The sequence below is a fragment of the Diceros bicornis genome, chromosome 6, assembly GCF_020826845.1.
Source record: "Diceros bicornis minor isolate mBicDic1 chromosome 6, mDicBic1.mat.cur, whole genome shotgun sequence".
Classification (NCBI taxonomy): Eukaryota; Metazoa; Chordata; class Mammalia; order Perissodactyla; family Rhinocerotidae; genus Diceros; species Diceros bicornis.
The window spans coordinates 53,190,463-53,215,166 of NC_080745.1; the positions used below are offsets into that span (position 1 = coordinate 53,190,463).

Below are 24,704 nucleotides of genomic sequence, written 5' to 3' on the forward strand. Positions count from 1 at the left end.
ATTCTTAAAATAGATATTTTAGTATTTAATATTATAAAAGCCATCAGATAAAATGCCACAACACATTGTAAACTATTTATAGTTATCAAAGACAGATCTTTAAAAACAGAAAAATAAGTTAAAGCAATTATCCTAGTAATGAAAAAACATTAACCAAGCAAAATCACTAAATAAATCATTTATGAATATTTGTTTACCCTTACTCAAAAAGAATCTATTATCTTGTTATCTGGCATTGTCTAGAAATAAGACATTGTTAACAAAAAGCTACCACCTGCATTACACACTGACACAAGTTTTCAAGAATTAGAATACCATGAAACACACAATACAACTATTCATGGAGCACCTGCTCAGAACATCTGAGTTCTAGTGCTTGCTCTGTCACTAACCTGTACTCCAACCCCAGAGCCTTGGCTTCCTATAATGGAATAATTTATTCCATCTGCTTGTTCCATTGCTTAAGGGAATTTACATCTACCTGACAGTGCTTGGGAAAACATAAAGCAATACATAAAATGTAAGAAATTATTACACGGAACTTCTTCTTCTTTGAAGATTCAATGGACTTTTTAAATGAGTGTCATGAAATTAAGAATGGAATTTTTATGATTCTTTTAAGGCATGATGGACCCAAGATTGTACAAACATAGCTGGCTAAATGCTAATAATGGCAAATGAAAGTAGGAAGTAGTGCGTGCAGAATTAGTCTTATAAACATACAGTGAACTAAACCTTTTCCTGCTTCATGCACTGAATCTCTAAAAACAACAGCGAAAGTAACATGGGTATATACATGATTTTACTCTACTAGCTTATATAATCAACTTAGCACAAGATTAAAATTTCATGAACATATAACATTTAACTCAGACTTTATAACATGAAACTACCTGTGGGTATGCTTTGTTAAAGAGCAATACAAACCAAGAATTGATATTATTTTCTTATGAAACAGATGAACTGCTTTTTTGCAAATGATTCAAGTCCAGACAAAGGTCTTTACATCTACTAGAACTTTTCCATAAAAGTCAGAAATAACCTAATGGTCCTTTTAGGGCAATGCAGCCCACTGAAATACTCACAAGGCAGGTGTTGAATTCTTCAATTTGGATAGCTCCTGAATGCTTTTCTCCAAACCAATCTAATCAGCTGTAGATTTTTTTGTTGTTGTTATTTAACACTTAAAGAGTTAAGTAGGCAGAATTCATAAAGATTTGAAGAAGAAAAATGGCTAGAATAACCAGCACATACTTTGAAGTTGAAGGACTTACATATTTATTTCAATATACAGTTGGAAAAATTTTCAAAGATTATCTTTGATGCCTTAACCTTTAAATTGTCCTTTAATTCAAACTGTTATTACATGCAGCACTCACAATTCCACAGACTAATTCTGATTAGTAAATAAAATCATCCCCTATGAAACGGCTCCTTGAACTAAGTATATGCTGACCTAGTTCGCTTAGATAAGAGAAAGAAGGGCTTGCTGCAGTGTACATATGTGCCTGTGGTCCGCATAGGTTGCTAGACTTTAGGCTGTTAGATGAGCCTCACGTGATGACATCTTTTGGTCTCCGCCATGCCTTTGTTATTTAACAACGTTTGATACTAAGATTTCGCTATATCTGAAACGTATTCTTTCTCAGCAGTTGCCCTATAACTTTCCCAATTGATAGCCTCCCTTTTTATGTCCCCCTCCCATATGACCCATTCCAGTGTAGTAGCCCTCAATATTCCAGAGGGAAAGAGATGATTTTTGGCTGACAAAATTAGTAGATATGACATAATAACAAGAAACCAGCCATGTCAATTGTATAACTGTATACTATAAATCATGATTCTAGTTGTTCTCTGACACTATGAAATACAAAACTGTTTCATTTATTTCATGGAGAGTCCTACCACCAGCAAGACTAACTAATTCCATTTCCCATAGTCTGAGCCTCCATTTGAGTCATTCTGTGATGCAATGTAGATATTTTGTAACCAGAAAATTCAACCAATCATTTATTACGGCAAAAAATTAGAAATAACCTAAAAGTTCTACAGTGAGAATTGATTAAATATATCATTATACAACAGAATACTAAGCCTCCACTAAAGTCTGGACTATATTTCTATATTTATAGTGATATATATTTATAGTTTGTCAAACAGGTTATGAAAGAGAATGATACTATTTTTGTAAACACACGTGTATTACAAATATCCATAGGAAAAAGATCTAGAAGGTGTATAACAACTTCTGTTACCTTTAGATGATAAAATTATGAAATAATTTTCTGCTTTTTTTCAGTATTTTCTAATTCCTCTGATAAACACGTATTACTTGTGTTTAGGAAAGAGTTGTTCTTTCAAGCATATTCTATGTTTCCAAACATGTAGGCGGCATTGTAAAATTAAAAATAGATGCTTCCTGGATTAGCTTTCTTTAAAAGCATGAAACGGACTTGCAGAATTCTCTCAATAATTGGAACCTTTGCCCTCTGTGTATAACTAGGTTCCCAAATCCTTTATATTCCCAAAACATAATGGTCCCGGGAGATGAGCCAAACCACCAACAAAGATAAAGCTGAAATGTGAACCTAAGTGCATGAGGAAATTCCAGTCTCAGATATTTCCCATCACTCCAGAGAGAAAACAACAAACTACCAGAATTACAACTGCTTTATCATCTAGATTTTCTTTAATATCCATCTACCCAGTCTACTGCCAAATGTAAAAGATCATTTGAAAACTCTGTCTTGTTGTCATTACAGTAAGGAAAACTTTGCATAGTTCTAATGACAACTAATCACTACAGTTTTCCCCAGGGTTTCATTCTTAGAACCCAATTACCGAAACTCTGAAGATGGTCTATTCCCACTCAACTGATTAACTGCCTTTCTGAGTCTGAAACCAGCAGGGCCACTTTAATATTCATCTAGTAAATCTGTAGTCCTTGGACACAGACTCACTCTAGCAGCACTCAAGAATGTTAGGACATAATCAACATTTCCAAAATCCACCGGCTTTCAGGTCCAGCTGATGCGCACAGTGGTGATCTCATCTGCCCCAGAAGCCTGGGAAAGGCCAACACAGGCTCTGTATTTCCATTACACTCCACTCCATTCCTTTCCTTTCTTCCCATTCTTCTTTTTTAAAAATGAGAGTTAAAATCCTTCTACTTTATGCTTGCTCAGCTGGAATGAAAAGATTGCGTGTTCCTCTGAATCTATCAAAAGTAAATTAGGGCTATGAAAAAAGTCAAATGACTTAGGAAAAGGATGAGGCCATGCTTTACTATCCCCTGTTTTTAAGAAACTTCAATGCAGTTTTTCAGAGCATATGGGCAGCCTGGCTTACTTAAACTGCCTCAGTTTACTCAGCTGTAAAGTCAAAGTAATCCTGCCTTCCTGTAGGGCTGCAATAAGGATTAGAAATCTGACATGGAATTTAGTACGTGCATTTTATCAAGAGCTTTTCAAGGCATCTGTGGGAGAAAAAGTCCAGATCCTTCCTCTTTCTCCTCTCTTTCCTGCAGAAAATCTAATAGTGGTCAGTCAAGAGATTGGGGATGGGGGTGGGAGTGGCAACGGGAGGCTAGGGATGGTGGCAGAGCCAGCATCGAAGGAGATGAATGAGGTCACCCTGCCCCACCACTCTGTAGTCCTGCCTCACCTCTGATTTTCCTCACACCCCCAGGATAAGTGGCCATAACAAAAAAGGCTGTCTAGGGAAGTCATTCCATCAGGCTCTCAACTTCAGATGCCTTCAGGGACCAGGCAAGTAAAGTCCAGCGAGGTCACAGAGAATAGGGAATGGTGAGGACTGTGGCAAACAGGATAGAGCAAGCCACACCCAGTGCAGTTCAAATTTAATTTTTTAAATGGCAAAAATAAAAAACATGCAAACTGAATCTGCCCACGGGATTGTCACTTTGTGACTTCACTTACTCCCTCACCCACTATATCTAACTGGCCACTAATTCCTGGAGGGTCTACCTTGAAAGCGCTCTCAAATCTGCTCCCCTTCTCTTATCCTCATTTGCTTCTGCTTTAGTTTTTGCTTCCAGTCTGATTCAACTGCAAACCACCTCCACACTGCTATAAGATGAGTCTTTCTAATAGATAATTTGATCTTCTCACTTGATGCTTAAGACTTCTGGTGGCTCCCAGCTCTATGGACAATGTTCAGACTCCTTAGCTTAGAATCAAGGCTGTCCTCCCCCGATACAAATTCTTCCTTTACCTTTAACTGTCAGCCTTTCCCTACAAGCACTGGGCCTGTGTTACAACCATACTCAACTGTGTAGTAGTTCCCCTCACACGCCATTCATTGCATACCTTCCAAGTTGTTCTTTCCGCCTAGAATATCCTTCTCACCATATATTTTTGTTCTTTTAGGATTATCACCTTCAGAAAGCCCAGCCTCATTTGTGTTGTAATCTCTCGAGAAGTATACACTTAATAGATGTTTTTTGAACATATAAATGTATGTGAATGCAAAGGGGAGGGCTTCTGATTCCACAACATGGACTCAGTGATGTATATTACCTTTGTATGTCAAGCATATAAAAATCTACATAAATTCAACTGCTAAAATTTTAATACTACAATCCGTTTCAAAATTAAGAAAGGTACATTCCCATGTATTAAAAGAAGAGGAACTTCCCTCAAAAAATTGAAAATAGAAATACCTTATGATCTGGCTATCCCACTACTGGGTATCTATCCAAAGAACCTGAAATCAACAATCCAAAGAGGTTTATGCAGCCCTATGTTCGTTGCAACATTGAAGTGGAAGCACCCTAAGTGTCCCCCAACTGATGACTGGATAAAGAAGATGTGGTATATATATATACACAATGGAATACTACTCAGCCATAATAAAAGAAAAAATCCTCCCATTTGCAATAACATGGATGGACTTGGAGGGTATTAGGTTAAGCGAAATAAGCCAGACAGACTAAGACAAACACTGCATGATTTCACTCATATGTGGAAGGTAAACTAACACATGGACAGAGAGAACAGTTTGGTGGTTACCAGGGGGAAAGGGGATGGGTGGTGGGCATAATAGGTGAAGGGAGGCATTTATATGGTGACTGACAAACAATAATGTACAACTAAAAGTTCACAATATTATAAACTATTATGACATCAATTAAAAGAAAAAAAAAAAAAACAGGAATCTCAAGCCAGAGTAGAAAAGATACAAGCTAACACATATAGCCCAGAGGGACACCAGCCTTGGATCCTAGCAGCCAGGGGCTGGGGTTTTAAGATCCAGGCCTGGGCAGGGGACATGGGCTGAGGCCAGACGCAGGTAGGGAACTAGAACTAAGATCCCTGAATAAAGCAAGGATCTCTCTGAGATGAGAAAAAATTGGACCTGTGAAATTAGCACACAATAATGCAGACTCCAAATTTATATTACCTACATGGGGTAGGATTTCCAGGCCAATAAATTAATGCAAATACCAAAGAGAAGTAAATACAAAAGGATCCCTTAGAGACTCTTCAACAAGCAAGAGGTCACAGGATTCCCAAGGAAAAAGTAATCTCTGCTGAGGATAAATAAAACAATTGAAAATTATAAATCACACGAGGAAATAATCCACAATGAGGGAGATTTGGCAGGTGTGACAAACAGGAAGTCTACCAAACCATCAACTTGAAAGTTTAAACTTCAAGTTTAAAGAGGGTATGAAATGAGTATACTAAAGAGGTAAAAGAAAGAATTGAAACCATAATGAAAGAAAAAGAGATGATTTAAAAAAAAACCAAACAGGTGTGTTTAAAGAAGATACAGGAAAATCCCAGGTTCTCTGAGGAAGAGAAATCAGCAAAAATATAAAGTATATAAGTTTCAAGGCAATTGATAGGTTTCTTTCCAACCTCAAAAACTCAAGCAATCCAGCCACCATATATTCTTTTTGCGGGGAGAAAAGGGAATAGAACACTGAATCCAGTCAATCAAAAGACGAATCAGATTTCAAAATAGATGTCTAACCAAACATATGCATTAGTTTCCAATGCTTCTTAAAAGTCCCTTGAAATGATAGTGCAAGGATTTAAAAAAAAAAAAAAAACGGCAAAAACAGAACAGAAGAAGAGACAACAGCAACACAATTTAGAAAGTTGGGAAGCAGATGGACTAGTGGTAACTGACTTAGCCCACTTAAGAAAACAGCACCCTGAGCCAGCAAAGAGGAAAGATGAGAAGCAATCTGATTTACGTAACAGAAACCTTAAAAGGACGAGGAATTGGTGGCAGAGGTACCTTGCAAAATAAGGGTGAAAATGCAGCTAAAAACAAAAGGACTGGTTGAAAGCTCCTTTAAGAAGTTACCCCTCGACTCGCTTTGCACAGCTGAACAACTCTCTCTCCCCCGCACCAGAGAAGACTGGAAGTTTATTCTCTGGAAAAAGGAAAATGGAGAGTCTCTAGAACAGAGGACACCAACACAGTTGACAGCAGGGGCACTGTACTAAAAACAAGAGATTCAGTAAAAGTTGCAAACAGATGGTAAGTTGGATCTGCCCTCACCCTTTACCTCATTAGACACACAGAATACTGATAGCCAGGATGAAAACTTCCAGGCAGCCAACCAGATAAATTTTTTCTGGGAATCCCAGCCATTTACGAGAAAAGACCTAAGAACACTGATCATCTAGCCCTAAGATCCATATTAAACAAGCTCTACTTATGCAAAGCACATCCAAACTGCATTTTTAGTGCTTCCTTTAACATGTGAATGGATGGCTAAAAATCAACAGATGTTTGAAGAAATTCTAATAAGTCTGACAGCCAGAGATCAAAACAAAAACTAACAAAGAAGAACTTGGAAGAAACAGACTAATTAGGGAAATGATAATGTTAAGAAAAACTATTATTAACATTCTCAGAGATATCGAACAAGAATAAAATGATAGGAAAAAAACATTCAGAGAATTTTAAAAAGAAAGCTCTTGGAAATCCATGCTAAATATGAAAACTTCAATAGAACCAACAGAAAATAAAGTTGGAAAAAATCTCTCAGAAAGTAGAATAAAACAGAAAGATACAATACTGAGAGAAAAGTTAAGAACATCAAAAAAGTAATCTAGAAAGTTCAATATGTGAATAGCAGAAGCTCAAGAAAGAACCCAGGAAAAAAACAGAGGAAAGCTACAATCAAAGAAAATTTCTCAGAACTCAAGGGGACATGAATGGCCAGACTGAAAGACTTCATCAAGTGTCTAAGAACAATGGCTGAAAATATAAAATATGTTTCTGTTATTATTATTCCATATCAATTAATTATTTTAAAAGAAAAAGAGATCTTGAAGAATGCTCTAGCCCCACCCTGCTTTTCATCATCCTGGCTGTATTTTCCTCCATCTTACCCCAATTACAGCTTCCAATCTCCATCCTTCCTTAGTTGTATTTCTGTCTCTGGCCAGAAAAACCCCTGGAGACTTAAAGCACAAAGACAGTGTTCTTGGTGTGGAAGGACAGCAGAACATACCACTTTGGCATAAGGATTATTTTGAGCTTAAGGGAAGTGAGAAGAAGCAGATCCAAGGAAAGCTTTCCTCCTCCTCCCATTTGCTTAAAAGCAGGACATAAATTTCTAAGAGTATTTCCCCTCCCTTCTCTACCGGAAAAGACAGAAGTTAATCACTGGAGACAACTTTAGATCCTTATCAGCTCAAAGATGGCACCAGAGGAATCTACACAACAAACCTTGCTAAAACTAGCCCTTATCTATCATTAGTTTCCCCATACATTTGCCTTCTCAGATTTGCTGCCCCTAGAAGCTCCAAGTCCTAGTCCTTTGTCCTGTCACTTCTCTAAAAATGTATAGTTCTTTTGTTAAGATTGTGTATAAGCCCAAATTCTTACCATCCCTTTGAGTTACTCATTAATAAGTGTTCCCATAATGTGTATGTGCCATACATATTAATAAACTTGTTTTTCTCTTGTTAATCTGTCTTTTGCCAGCCAGAGAACCTATGATGGGTACAGGAAAAAAATTTTTTCCCTCCCTACAGTAACCAAAAGTAGAATTTTTATTGTATTTTCAGTCACACTATTGTAATAGGCAATGGTGCCTCTTTGTTATTTTTTATAGTAGTCCCCCGGTATTCACTGGGGTTAAGTTCCAAGACTCCCAGTGGATGCCTGAAACCACGGATAGTACCAAACCCTATATATATTATGGTTTTTTCCTATACATACATACCTATGATAAAGCTTACAACTCAGGCACAGTAAGAGATTAACAACAATAACTAATAAGAGAACAATTATAACAATATACTATAATAAAAGTTAAGTGAATGTGGTCTCTCTTTCAGTCCAAACCTATTTCTGAATCTGTGTACCCATCCCTCACTTGCAGTAAATGGCTTGGTGTCACTCACTTCAGGGTATCCCTTGCTGAAGTCTTCGTACAAGCTCAGCGCTTTCTGGCCCAACACGTTGCCATCAATTGAAACACGTTTTCTGTTCATGTCTTCTACCCACACATTTAATGCCTTTTCCATCTTAACTAGGCACTTATCACGCACTGTGGCCATAACTTACGCAGTCTGAGGTGCGACAGCAAAACTAGCATCAATTTCTTTTTTCTTCTTCACAATTTTATGGATAGAAGATTTGTTCTTACTGTAGATCTTAGCAACCTCAGCACACAATTTTTTTTTCCTTCTTTAAGTTAAGAATTTTCACCTTTTCACTTAAAGGAAGCACTTTAAGGCTCCTCTTTGGCATATCCGAATTGCCAAGCATCGCTACTCTTGTGCTTTGAGGCTATTATTAAGTAAAATAAGGGTTACTTCCACACAAGGACTTCGATCGATGGCTACAATCGATCTGATAACTAAGATGGCTACTAAGTGACTGACAGGCAGGTAGCTATACAGTGTGGATACAATGATTCACACCCTGAGCAGGAAGAAATGGGACGGTATGAGATTTCATTACACAACTTAGAACGGCACACAATTTAAAAATTATGAATTATATACTTTTGGAATTTTTCATTTAATATTTTCAACCGCGGTTGACTGTGCGTAACTGAAACAGTGGAAAGCGAAACCACAGATAAGGGGGGACTACTGTAAATGATGAGAATAATAGTACCATAAAATTTAGATACAATTTACATACAGTAACCATTTCCCTCAGATTTCCTAAGGCAGTTCAGATTTCAATATATTTTTCCCTTGTTTCATACACTACCAAAATGTCCTAAAAGATTTAATATTTCAGTTTTTAAACTACTTCTCTCCCAGAACGCTTCTGCTACCCAGAAGTAGGTAAAAATTCTTAGTTAGATGTGTGCTGATGATTTTACTCAGAAGCATGTCTACTTTGAATAATCTATGGACTCGGGAAGACTGACTGGGGCCCTAATCACCACATATAACAGTAAAACACAATTAATTTAAAGTATACCTTTGGTTTTTAAATTGGGGACTGGCCTAGTGTTGTTAGCAGGCTGAAAGGAAGGAACACAATTTCTTGATTAATATAAAATAAAAAATCTTATCTACAGTGAAGTAAGTTTTTATAGTCCGCTGAGATTAGAAATACTCAGTAACTGGGCAACCAAAGCTTTTCCATTTCAGTGAGAAAAAGTCTACCAAATCTCTTCTAAACCTACACTTATAAAAATGAATTCAACTCACTGAGGTAAAACGAAAGCTAATTTAAGGAACATAACCCTGGGGGCTAACGCTGTGTTTCAAAATTAGCAACAACTCATAGGCCCAGATAGGAGAAATCAAGCTCAAGTCTATCTCCCAAATTAAACTTCTAACACTTAACTTTGATACCTAGATGAGTTCAAACTATTTTCAGACCAGAGAGTAGCCCATCCAAAGTGGTAAATTCTAAATTGATGACACTTAAATGTGCATCCTTTGGGTGGTTCTTGCCGTGAAGGCACTGTCCATGTTCCTACCATGTTCTGTTCTCCCATCAACAGCTCCTCCTGTGTCCGTCTCTGGATCCCTTTTCCTGGTCTCCCAGAGGTAAAGGGATTCAAGGATTTCAAAGAAAGTGAGTATAGGTCTCCTCCACCTTTATCCCCACACTCAAAAAAGATGCATTAAGCATTTTTTTTCTGACAGTAATTATGCTCATTCTTAAAAATATCCGTCAATTCATCAACTTTTTAGTCACCACTGATGGTGACTTCTTGTTTCTAACTATTTGATAATTTCCCAAACTTCTGGGGCCCATCTTCACTGAGCTTCTTTATCAACTGACCGATGATTAATAGCACCAAAGCTCAGCTGCCTAGAACGGATGATCCTTACCCATCAGGTTGGTCAGCACTGAAGCACAGGCTCAGGTTGTAAAGGGACTACAGCTCTAACTTTAGACCAAGGTAGAAGACCACCAGGGGGCAGCAGAAAGTCTATGAAATTACATACTTATCCCAGTACCTTTCCCAAGCTATCAAGGATTCTGGAGACATCTTCCAATAGAGATCCTGAGCCTAAGCAACACAACTAGGTAACAGAATTGCCAGAACTAGAACCTCTGTTTTCTAAGCCATCAATTGATGCCCCGTCTCCTATACCCATGTGAGTCTAATGTGCATTTAGTGACTCTACAATTAGCAACATGGCTATTTCCAGAGTTTTCCAGGCAAACATACTGCATATGTGAGCGATTGTGCAATCTCACCTAAACAAGACCATGTCGAGGATGTAGGACCTCAAAGAAGTACAAAAGCCTACAATTAAAGAGCACACAGTTTACCAGAAGGACTAACCCTAAGACAATTGCTCTATTTATTCTTGCTTTATATAAAAATTTAATAAGCTTTATTCTCTGGCTTCCATAACTATAACTTAATGCAACAAAATTAGAGCCTTGCAACTAATCAATGATGACAGTAAAGATATTATGTAAAATTGCATAAGCTGTAAAATTAGTTAACAAAAGGCATGATAAAACTATAAAAAATACGTAACAGATTTGAACAAGCACAGCTAAGGCTATTTCGCATTGGGTGAAATAAGTTCTTTACCCTTAAAGAGCCTTGAAGGGGCCGGCCCCGTGGCTTAGTGGTTAAGTGCACGCGCACCGCTGCTGGCGGCCCGGGTTCGGATCCCGGGCGCGCACCAACGCACGGCTTCTTGGGCCATGCTGAGGCCGCGTCCCACATACAGCAACTAGAAGGATGTGCAACTATGACATACAACTATCTACTGGGGCTTTGGGGAAAAAAGGGAGGAGGATTGGCAATAGATGTTAGCTCAGAGCCGGTCTTCCTCAGCAAAAAGAGGAGGATTAGCATGGATGTTAGCCCAGGGCTGATCTGCCTCACAAAAAAAAAAAAAAAAGAGCCTTGAACATATATCACTGCATTGTGTTATACGGAAATAAGTTCAAAATGAGTCATATATAAAGTGTTCTCTCAAGTTCACATGCATTTATGAAGTCTATAGCACTAACATGCATGTGACACCAAGGGTATAAACCATACCTTTAAACAAATAACCATAAACACTTAGTTTTTTTTACAGTCAAAATACTCCGTAAATGAAATTAAAAGACAAATGATATCACAGGATAAAGTTTTTTTTTTAATGTCACAGATTGCAAATACGAAGAGCTCTCAAAAATCAGTTAAGAAAAAGAATTTAAACAAAGATTACAAATAGCTCAATTACACACACATACACACAACCAACAAATGTGGCGGAAAAAATTCAATCTCACTAGTTAAAAAAGTAAAAGACAAATTAAAACAACAGTAAAATGACATTCTTCAGCTATTGAGTTGGCAAAGATGAAAAAGAACCATAATTAAAAAGAACCAGCGTCAACAAGGGTCCAAGTTCTGCTAATTCCACCTCTGAAGTATACCATGAATCCACTTACTTCCCTTCCACGCAACCACCATGGTTCAGCCAACACATTTCTTTTGAATTACTGCCACAGGCTCCTCAATGCTGTTCCCGTGCTTACCATCCCATCCAAACCCCAGCTGCATTCTCCACAAGGCAGCGAAGAGAACCTCTTCAACGGTGTGATTCCCATCTTTGAAATCCTGCAATGCTTCCACTTAGAGGAAAATCCACACTTGTTACATAGCTTACACACCTCCCCCACCCCCTCACCTTTGCATGGCCCAGTGCACACGACATACACCACTGCACGTGACACTTCAATTACCCTAGTCTACTTTTAGTTTCTAATCGCTTCAGGGCCTTTAAACACGCTGTTACCGCTTCCTGGACCACTTTCACCCCACTCTTAACTATTGGCTTCCACTCAACTTTCAGGCCTCCACTCCTATGTCATCTCTTCAGCCAAGCCTTCTCTGATCGTCCTCTTGTCTACATCATCTTACTTGAGTGTTTTTCTGCCCTACCAGAAATGGAAGCTCCATGAGGGAAGGTCCTTTGTTGTGTTTTTCATAATTGTATCCTCAGGAGCTAGCACAGTGCCTGGCACATATTAGGCACTCAATATAAATATCTCTTCATGAATGAAAAAATAAATACTAGAGAAAGAAGGAAGTCAAATATAGTTGATTATAAGAACATAGGTCTTAATTACAGATTCTTCACAATGTGAGACCAGATTATCCTCTTTAAAACTCACTTTCTACCATCTATTTAAAAAAATCCATAAACTATTTCATCAAAAGAAAACTTGTTTTTCTTGTTTTTTAAAACAAGTAATCTCTTAAAAAGAAATACAGCTAGAATTTTCAGATGGTAAAACATACTTCCTTTAACCACATCATTTCTTCCTTTTAGAATTACTTTAGTAGGAGAAGGAAACAACACTGAGCCCTGTTGGGCTCTGTAAAAACTTAATTTCTTAAACATATAAAAGGAATCAGCCATCTAATTGTTATACCTGAAGAGAAGGTTCAGAGAGGTTCCTCAATTTTTATTCTTTGCTATAAGCAAAGAGACAATCCAGAGTCAATGCTATAATATAAAAACCAAAAGTATTCTAACAAAATTTACAATTTCATATTTACACAATGATGAATTAAAATAAAAATACTTGAAGGTTTTTTGTTTTGTTTTGTTTTTCACAAATTGTATACACAGCCATCTTCCACTTAAAATTAAGCCCTGATGCTTTTCAAAGTTACCAAAATCCTTCTCAGTGGGTATGTTTTACCAGATTTTTATATCACAGTGGGAAATACAGCCTAAATATGGGACCTTACAGATGTTTCCCAACAGCTTTTGAAGGTATGATAACTTCTAGATCCTTTATAGATGAGTCGTTCATTATTCAGTAGCAGCAGTTGAGACACTGGTTAGAATAAAAGAATACAGGCACACCTGAACAACACAGTACCAAGATGACATGTCCCTAACTGTTCATTACCTAATAGGTCCTGGCCACTAAAACAGAACTCAAGTGTCCCTGTCCTGAGTTGCTTTATATGCCCAGATCAGGTAATGCTCATTTTTTCAAAATTCTGTATGCATTAACACCTCAACCATTTGAGGAAATGTCAGTTTCGCCAGCAATGAGAACATCATGTTATCATAACCTGGAGAGGTGGCATAGCTCATTAAAAGCACTTCAAAATCTTGTCAAGTGACCTAAAGATGTAGACTGTGAGATCAAACAATTTAACTTTCAAATGTCACAGATTATTTCAGTATAAAAGAGAAACAGGAGCAAGGGAGGGAAAATAGGGAATTTAATTTGTACAAGAACAAAACACCAGTCACGAAGATCAAAACTGGAAAAATGACTAAGAACAGCAATTATGTACTTCATCTGGGGGAAATGAATCTCTCAATAAGAGGGGTAAAATTTAGCACCTAAAAATGTCAAAAATGGTTATCCAAATTATTTCTGAAAACTACATTCTTATCATAAAATAACAGTGGCAGTCCCATGGGTGTCTATTCCATATCTTGATCATGTTCCACACCTATGCTAGAGGAAGCTACACACACAATAAAAGACCCTCATAATCTAAAATAAGTTCTGCTTATATAGAGCTAAGTCTATATTATAGAGAGATCCTGTTCACTGAAGGAACTTGATGATCAGCATTCAGGGAACAGATTTATCAAAGCACTCTGGCAAAGCCATGGGCACATGAATTTCACTGAAGACATAGCTCAAATTTATCCTCTATTTATAATCCTAACGAGCTTTTCTTTTTCGTATAAACAGAACCAGCACTAAGAGCTAAGGACTGAAAATTATACATATTTATAAAAGCCAAATCACTGAATCAAAATAACTCCAAACATTTATTAAGCACCTACACTGTCTGGGGCATTCTGAGTGATGCACACACCACGGTTCCTCTCTAACTAGGTTAAAATGTCCAAAAACCAAATTCCTGCTCTTCTCTAAACCTACTCCTCCTGCATGCCTTCTTCAGCTTAGCAAACTGCAAGTCCATCCTACCATTTGCTCCAGCAAAGACGCTTAGCTGGCGTTCTCGCCTTCCCCCCATACAATCTATCAGAGCCAATCCCATCAGGCACAAGATCCACTCAAAGAAGTACTCCTGTACTAACTGGCAACTTTCACTCAGAAGTACTACACACTTGCATGAAAATATACTCGGACCTAAAACTTTCAGTGGACTAGTGCAGCATCTAGCACAGAATAGGCTCTTAACAAACACTTATTGAATGAATGAATGAATGAATAAGCGGAATTAATCACTACTAATGTCTAGCAAATATGAGCACTTACTCTTAAATATCAATTAATACCTCAGTTTCCACCTGATAGCTATTATCCATCATTAAAGAACATCAAACCAGCATCCACAAGAATGGCAGAACAAAGCACTGAACTTGGAGTTACTTTATTATTTCCAGATGATTAGGGAGGATTTTTGTTTCTGAAACTCATTATTGTATTGAGCACCTACTATTAAAGCATTATGTATCCCTGACAACGAGTAATTCATCATCTAGGCAGGGTAGCATCGAGAACATGCTAAGGTAGGATATACAGAATAAAACATACCAAAAGTGTGGAGTAGGAGATAAGTACAAATAATATATGCTAAGATTCGATACTGGCAGAAACAATTTGATAAAAATTAGTTAAGACTGTCCTAACTTTTATGTAAGGCAACGCGACATTATTTATTAAAATATATAACATACTTTATGTCCCAGAAATTCCATTTCTAAGATTCTTGCTTACAGAAATATTAACGAGTCAAGATATATGTTCAAAAATGTTCACAGCAGCCCTGATTATATAACAGAATTTCCAAAAATATCTAAACATCCTTCAGTGTGGTTTGGATGAATAAATTTGGTATATCCTCACAACAAAACACCTTGCAATCACTTGAAAGAATAAGGTGTTTCTGTATACACCAACATGTCTGTGATACAGAAATATATACTATTTCTATTTTAAAATGTATATATTTCAGGCACCGGCCTGGTGGTGTAGTGGGTAAGTTTGCGCACTCCGCTTAGGCGGCCCAGGGTTCACAAGTTCGGATCCCAGGCACGGACCTACGCACCGCTTACCAAGCCACGCTGTGGCAGGCGTCTCACACATAAAATAGAGGAAAATGGGCAAAGATGTTAGCTCAGGGCCAATCTTCCTCAGTAAAAAGAGGAAGATTAGAAATGGATGTTAGCTCAGGGTTAATTTTCCTCACCAAAAAAAAAGTATATATTTTACTGTATATATGTGCACATGTATATATAAGCATAAAAAGTCTAGAAGTATACACAGCACATAGGCTATGGGGGAACAGGGATGCAGAATTGGAGAAGGTGAGGGAATTTCACTTGTTTATACATGATTTAAATGCACTAGTTACATATATGCTGTGCTTTTAAAAAAAATAAAGATTAGAGAGAGAGCAAGAGGAAAAAGAGAGAGAGAAGAAGAAAAAGGAAGAGAAGAAAGATTACCAAAGAATGCTCAAGTCCAGAGTTACACGTGTCTTTTAAATATAAATGGCCAGCTGGGAACAGCTGCCCAAGCCAGGCAGTCATGGAATTCACCTTCTCTTGCAGCCCTATCTTCTTGGGATTCCCACTCCCCTCCCTCTTTGGAAACCCATGTTCCCTGGGACCTGCCCGAACAATGCTGGCAGTGGCAGTTCCAGTAAAAACTAAAGTAAAGAAAAACAGAAGGGAAGGAGGACCTGCATATCAGCTCCTCTCCCTTCCTAAGCCCCTTGCAGGTGCTGCTATCCCTAGTCTGAGCTCCTTCACGCATCCAGAATCCTAATGCTTGCTTAAGTGATAACAAGCCCACAGCCCGACCCCACAGAGCCACAGCATTCCTCAGAAAGACCCACCAACCAAGACCTACCATGGTCACCAAAGTAAACCTTTCTCTTTCTATTTAGGATTTAAAGAAAGAAAGAACAGACTTTTAGAATGCAGACTTTTTTTATCCTCTCTCCTGTCTGATGTTGCAAGCAATAAAAACATGACCAGCAGAAGAACACAACCACAGCAATGGGGCTACCTAGGTCTGGAGCATGTCCCTGGGAACGCAGTCTAGAAAGAGGCATGGCTTTCTCAGTTTCTCCAGGCCCTTGTGTTCCTCGCCAGCCCACTGGCAGAATCAGTAGAGAAATCTCCATGTCATTGCCTACCTGGCTTCATCCCGCTGCCAGAGGCTGCAACGGAAGGAGCTGCGGCCTACTCAAAGACCATTCAGAACCTGTTTCCCAAACATTATTTATTTGTACCCCAATTTGCCACCTCCCTATACCACCTGTACTATTATTTACTTAATAGTGTTAAGACTCTTTTTAAAAAAAACAGTCTTGTCCTAGACCACAATATCTGTGAAAAGAGATGTTTAGAGTACTATTTTTTTAAACTAATAAACATTAAAACAAATACATAACTGTGTATTGTTGTCTGATTACCACGGTACGTGAAACAGTTTGAGAACAGTGTTTTGAAAACATCATTCTGGGAAAATGTTCTGAGGTGCAAACGAGAGCACTGCAAGTGAACTTCGGGAGCACCATCTATGCAAAACTGTGGTGCTGCCTGTGACCACAGAATCTTTTGTCTTGAATGAAAAAAGTAATTGTGAATGGAGAAAGAAGGTACAATGGGAAAAAATCCTTTTGTGAGGTTCCTCTACCACTATTTTCAGTTTACTTTAGATCAAATTGCTTTGGCTCTCAGGATCCATTTTTGTTCTGGATCTTAATGTTTAAAAGACAACTTAAAAGAGCTTCAGTTTGGGATGATGAAAAAGTTCTGGAGATGGATAGTGAATAGTGGTGATGGTTGTACAATATGAATATTCTTAATACCACCAAATTATGCACTGAAAAATGGTTAAAATGGTGAATTTTATGTTATGTACATTTACCACAATAAAAAAAAGCAAAAAAATTAAAAGGCCAACTATACTCAGCAAATGAGTTGAGGAGAATCATGGGCAGTCCCCCTGCTGTGGATCAGGCAGGTTCTGTGGGCGGCTCTGGAGGCCTGGGAGAGCATGTCAGTCTTTACTCCTTGTCTTCCCCACCTTTTACCTTTCAGGGGTTTAACTATAGTGTGGAAAGGAACATGGGGCGGTTCAGGAAGGATGAAATTGTAACCAGTCAGCTGGCTAAACATTAGCATCTCTGCAGAACAGTCTGATAGAGAAGAAAGTGGTGCACTGGGTATCCCCGCTGGCCAGCTGTAAAACACAGGGTAGAAGGCGCGGCTTCTTTTTCTTCCTCTTTTTAATTCGCTAATACTACTGAGCTTGAAACTATTAGATAAAATTAGAGTGTTAGATTATATACGGACACACACATATACACATATTAGGTAACTTTTACATGGTAATAAGCTTGGGAATCAAGAATTAGAATTATACTTAATTGACTTATGACCTGTCCGTTTCAGCTGGCACCAGTCAACCTCAGGGGGATGAAGAGTCCACAGGTACAGCACGACTACATGAATCAGTACTCTTACAAGCAATTCCACACAATTATAAATTCTCCTCTTGGAAAACGTTCAACAATATTAAAAATGCGTATGATATTCTATATTTACAATTTTAAGCAAGTTTCTTTTCAGTATACGTATGGCATGATCACGGTTTTATAATATCTATACTACACATAGATAGATATGCTCACAAAATAAGAATTTAGGTCTACATATCAAACTGAGGACAGTTACCCCTGGTGACTTAACGGTTCTCACATGTTCTCATAGTTCAAACTTTATTATAATGAACACTTACTATTTTTATAATCAATAAAAGGCTATAAAAATAAATAGATGTTTTGGGGCCAGCCCAGTGGCATAGCAGTTAAGTTCACGCACTCTGCTTCTGCAGCCCGGGGTTCACAGGTTCGGATCCCTGTAGCGGACGACGCATTGCTCATCAAGCGATGCTGTGGCGGCATCCCATATAAAGCAGAGGAAGATGGGCACAGATGTTAGGCCAGGGCCAATCTTCCTCAGCAAAAAGAGGAGCATTGGTAACGGATGTTAGCTCAGGGCTAGTCTTCCTATAAATACACACATACATATATACATACATAAATACATAAATAAATAGATGTTTTAAAGGTGGATGCCCTTTTCCAATGTGCGCGCGTGCGCGCACTCACTCACACACACACACACACACATACACACACACCATCTCCCCACCCCACCTCTACAAAAAAAACAAACCCAAACACACTCCCATCCTCTATTATCAACAGAAACTGAGAGGAGAGAGCCGGCAAGCTGACCAACTAAATTTAGCAGACAGATCTAAGTCACAGTTCCTCTCCAAAACAGTCCCTGAAATAGTTCTGGTCTTATGAAACTAAACTTCCTAGGCCTGTCATTCTGGGCTTCATTTTATGAGCCTCTAGTTTTACCAAATGGCCCCATGAACTATATATACTATTAAAAATAGCACCACAGTATGCTAGCTGATACAGTTATCTTGGCAAATAGCAAGTTGTTTTCTGTATTTCTGTGAATAAACAGTAAAACACTAAAATACTTGCAGGAACTATTAGATATTAAAATATTAAAAACTGAAATGAAATCATCCTAAATTTTTAAATTATCATAAAATAATTTTAACTTTTTAAAAATTTTAATTATTTTAACGCTACAGAGTTGTTCAGTCCAAATGAACCGCAGAACTTTTCTAAGCAATTTGAAGCTACACTTAGTATCCAAAACAGGTTTGGGATACCATTACTGAGAACTTTTGGTATCACTTCTCAAAGGTGAGATTCTGGTAAGTCCTTGCTATGTTTTGGTAGCATGTCTTCTGTGAAACAAGCGCATATTCATTCTCAATCAAACTAAGCCAAGAATCCCAATTACTATCAATAAAAGCATGAAGAAATTAACTAAACATGCTGAAAACCATCCAACAGTTCACTTTTGTACAGCAAGTATTACTGAGGAAGCCTCACAACTATAGAGGTAGTTTGTCTCTATGAAACAGAAGAAAAATGTATATATATTATTATTATTGAAGACAGTACTGAGCCCTAATATAATAAACAATTCTGGCCAGGAGCTTTATATAGGCCAAATTATTCAAAAGAATAAGAAAAGAAAGATTACTCATGGATGTCAAATTCTTAAAAGTGACAGGTTATATGAAATGTCCAGAAAAGGCAAATGTGTAGAGACAGAAAGTAGAGTAGTGGCTGCCTGGGGCTAGGGATGGGAATGGGGATTAACTATAACAGGGCAAAAGGGATCTTATTGGAGTGACGGAAATGTTCTAAAACAGGTTTATGGTGCTGGTTGCATAACTCAGTAAATTTACTAAACATCTCTGAATTGTACACTTAAAAGAAGTGAATTTTATGGTATGTAAAGTATACCTCAATAAAGCTGTTTGTTTAAAAAAAGTGACACAGTGATCATTTGGACTTAGCATTGTGATTGGGACTCAGAAGTAACTAAGTAAGGATGTGCTCAAATCCTCAGTTTTGAGAATGTTCATCTTGGTACCTTCTATTAACCTGAATTTCAAAAGAGAGGATTAAATCGTAGTACTTTCATACAACAAAATACATGCAGCTATTATAAATGATGTAGGAAAATTGTAGCAACAATCTAAATATCCATCAATGAAAGTGGTACATTGAAAAAAATGATGGTACCGCCATCCTCTGAAAGTGGTACAGTTCATACTAAAAAGTCAATTAAAAAATATGTTAGGGGCAGGCTCCACGGCCTAGTGGTTAAGCTAGGTGTGCTCTGCTTTGGCAGTCCAGGTTCGGATCCCGGGCCTGCACCTACACCACTCGTCAGCCATGCTGTGGTGGCAACCCACATACAAAGTAGAGGAAGACTGGCACAGATGTTAGCTCAGGGCGAATCTTCCTCAAGCAAAAAGAGGACAATTGGCAACAGATGTTAGCTCAGGGTGAATCTTCCTCAGCCAAAAAAAAAAATATTATATACTACACACATAGACTTATGTCCAGGATACTACATGAAAAAGTGCCTAGCAGAACAATATAGTATAGCAATATAGTATATAGTGGGACATATGAGAAACGTGGATTATTCATGTATGTACATGCATTTGCATGTATATTTGTAAAGATAAATACCAAATTGTTCACAATGCTTAGCCCTTAGAAGTAGAAATGAGGAGAGGGAGAGGATTTCCATCAAAATCATGGAAGGAATTTGGAGGTATGTGCACCAAAGGGCTGAGAATGGTTGTCACTGGATAGATGGGATTTACACGGTTTTTAATGTTCTTTTTAACTGTCTATACTTTCTTACTAGAGAGGAAGGTTAGTATAGCGGTCAAGAGATGGCCCAGATTTAAATCCTGGCCCTTCTATTTACTTGCTGTGAGATCTTGAGCAAATTAATTAACCACTCTGTGCTGCAGCTTTTTGCCCCTGTAAACTTAGGATAATCACAGCATCTACTCCATAGGCTGCGAGGATTAACTAAGTATATTATATATACAAGGCACTTAGAACAGTGTCTAGCACACGTGTATTCTCAGCACTCAACAGCACGTACACCAATACATTAACAGCAAGAAAAAAACATGAACAGCAACTTTATTTTTGCGGGGAAAAAAGAAAGCAGTATAAATACACAGGCACTGACTGTTTGTTCTGTCACCTCAAGTATGTTCGATATCATATCTGAGCAGGATGCATCAGGCACTAATCAAAGTCTGGACAGCTGTCAAAGCCTGCTTTATGACCAACAGTGATGTAACCAACCTCCCTGTGGGCCACACCAAGGCCAGAGGATACCTGGGCGGGATGCTCCCAAGCACCTCGGCTCAACGTGGTGTAACCGACTCATAATGCTGCTGCCACCCAGGCAACTGCGCTGCCTCAGGATGGCGATAATTAGCCTGTGCGACCAAATCAATGGCGAGGACTCCTGAAACACAAACGCTCTGATATAAACACTTATACCTAATAACTGACCTCAGTGGGACTTGTGGCCTCATCTTGAGACGTGCAATATAAACCAGGGTCAATTATCTGACACGTGAGCCAGCAATGGGAAAAAATCGCTAATCATCAAATTCTAATAACACAGCAAATCTCTGCCTTCCTGAACAACAGCAAGTTCTAATCCCGACCCATTTCCCGTACCTTATGTTGTAAGAGGCACTTTAAACTATAGTATGTGCCCAATACTAGAAACCCTATCTTAAGGGAAGGACACTTGCATTTGAGTGATTACTACGTACAAACTTCATCTATTTCTCTCAAAACTCTTTGAGGTAGCTATTTGAATCTCCACTTTTACAAATTCAGAAAACTGGGGCTCAGAGAGAGTATATTCCTTACTCGGGTCCATCTGTGAGTGGCAGCATCGAGAAGCAAATGCAGAAACGCCCATTTCCAAAGCTTCTGCTTTCCCATACACTGTATATCCCACTAGTTTCATTATCAAGTGATTCACACTCTTTATTTCAATTGCAAAGCATTCCTCCAAAAGGTCTAGAGACTACCAAAAATTTAGACCACTTAACCAAAAATCTCCCGCAAAAGCTCCTGAAATTTTCACAAAGTATATATTTTTTACAACAATCACACTTGATATTAGCATTTTATTTTTCATTTTCTTTGTTTCTCCAAGGCCAACTGGTTTTCAAAAAGGCACCAAGCTCTTACCCACAGACCTGTCCTGACTGAGTAGAACAAATCACAGAAACTCCTGCTTTCAGAAACTCATCTTTCAAAGTAGATTTCATTGTCTTATTTATTTATCCTCCCGTATATAAAACATCAAAGACAAATTTACAAATGAATTTCTGTCAGCCTTATTTAATTAGTCAACTTGATTTATAAGCTTAAGCTAAAGATGCAAGGTAGACCAAAGTGGTACAAAACTATTGTGCTAAAATCATTTGTGAGCTTTTCTGACAGAATAGCATTAGACATTTTTAAACATCTCCCTTTATCTTTTATTTTGATATATTGTTTAGAAAAGAAAATTGTCATTACCAAACTACAATAAAACTGTCTGGTCAAAAGACAAATTAATGACATCAGTCATCAATTATTTCATCAATCTGCACTGAAACAGATGCTTAATAAGCTTAATAAGCTCCACGATCATTCAAAACAATGGCTGGTTCTCCAATGCTCTGGTGTCCAATTGTTTTTGCGTTGAACGCCACTGAACAGTAACAGAAGTCAAAGCTTAGCACTAGTTTTCTCTAAAATAAATCTATTTTCCTACTGTAGGTTTTTATTTCAGTAAATTCAAATTAACTGAATCAACCGCCTTCATAAAATTATGAAGAGTAAACAAAGCCATTAAACATCTCCATCTCAGGTCAGATGGCACGAAAAAGAGGCTATAATCCTACTGGAAATTAAAATTTATTGATTTTTCAGGGAGCAACACTGTATGTCAAACCATAATATTGTCTCTTACAGGATACCATTAAGAGGCCTTCCATACATATGAATAAGTATATAAATACAGATTATTTGAATGGTCAGGAAATCCTTAAAATCTTCTCTAGAGACATTTAATTAAATAAAGAACTAGCCAACTATTTCCTTGGATTTAGGTTGAATCATAGTTTATATAGTAACAAACTGTTTGTTACTCAACTTTTGCTAACCAGAATCATTTAAAATGTTCAAAGAAGTTTGCTCCTTGAAGAAATTTGGAGAGAAATCTATTCTTGATCTATTCACTATTTTAAAATCAGATCTTTTAAATGGATTTTTATATAGTTTTAATAACACTCTACTCGCAAGACAACAGACATGATCGTCTTTCACTGGCCAGTCTAGACAGACAATTATGTGAACACAAAGAAGAAGTTCAACCAAATAACACTTGGCACCAGTGTACTGTTTCCACATTCAACATTCTAACACATTTATCATGAGATATATAATATACTCTTATCCTAGAACTCACCCCAGCTGTCTAGAAACTAAGTGAATAGGGGTTATGAAGAGAGGAAATGGAACTGTTCTGGATTCTAAGGGTGCATCTGTCAGGCACGCACACATCCAGCTGACTAAAGCATTCCAAAGTGAATCCTCGCTCGAGTTCTCCATTCCTACTCATGCTCCCTCCAGCACTTCTTGCTCCTCCTTGTCTCTATCCCTTCATTCAACACATTGTATTTCATTTCAGGCACTGTTCTAGGTGCTGTGGATACGGAAGTGAACATTACTCATGACTCTGGCTACCAGGAATGAGCTCAATAGGTGGCTAAATTCTGATGTTTATAGACACGGCTGTTCATAAGCTCACCTGCTCTTAAGAGGCCCAATAAATTGCTGAGGGCCTAGCCAAACACAGAGGGAAAAGACATGAACGCCTATGACTCCTTCAGAGCAGTCTTGGTGTCAATAAGATGGTATGGGGTCACCTGGGCTATAAGACATATTAGCATCAGTGGGAATAAACTTTTGTCCCAAACTATGACTACTCACCCTTAAAAACAGCAGAGAGTATGGCCAACTTTTCTCAACTCCCACCCTCCTTTCATTTCTTTTTAAAAAGAACATGTCTTATACCCCTTACACCAAAATAAAAACAACGCTTTTAACGAGCGTCAAAAGACTGGTGATAATGTGGGAAAAAATATTTGCAATACATATGGAATAGGACTAATTTCCTAATTCAAAATGAGCTTATATGAGTCAATATGATCAAGACAAGAATCCTATGGGGAAGGAAAGGAAGAAAAAGACAGAGAAGGAGGAGGAAGAGGAAGAAGTAAGTACAAAGCAAAGCACACGAGCAGGAAATATACAGCAAGAAATTCAAAAAGCCAATGAACCTATGAAAAGATCCTAAACCTGTAATTACAGATAAGCAAGTGAAAACAAAGAGATAACATGTTTAACTTATCAGATTGGCAAAAATACTATATAGCCTGGTGATTTATAGTGCTGGTGGGGGTGTGGAAAAGATATAACCCTAATAAAAGAAAATCAATCTGCATAACCTTTCTAGAGTATAGCTGGGTAATGTTTATCAAACTTTAAAATGCATTTATCCTCTAACCTAGCAATCTCACTACTAAGAATTTAACCTACAGATATAGATGTTTATACAAAAGTACAAAAAGGCAGACTGTAATAATTCCAATAGCTAAACATAACTCCTCCCCTGGATATCTGGCAATTGCTAAAATATCCAGAAATAAGGCAAAGGAGAACTCAATTACTGCACATCCATATAATGAAATCCTATACACATTAAAGTGAATAAGGCAGATTTGTGTATGTTGACCAGAAAGATCTCTAAAAATATAGTAGGAAAAGTACG

The 24,704-nt window shown here is 37.8% G+C and overlaps 1 protein-coding gene across 10 annotated transcripts in view; it reads right to left on the reverse strand.

Moving 5' to 3' along the window:
* SGMS1 (sphingomyelin synthase 1) overlaps window positions 1–24,704 on the reverse strand; it is a 281,381-nt gene that overhangs the window by 42,262 nt on the left and 214,415 nt on the right. The window lies entirely within an intron of this gene.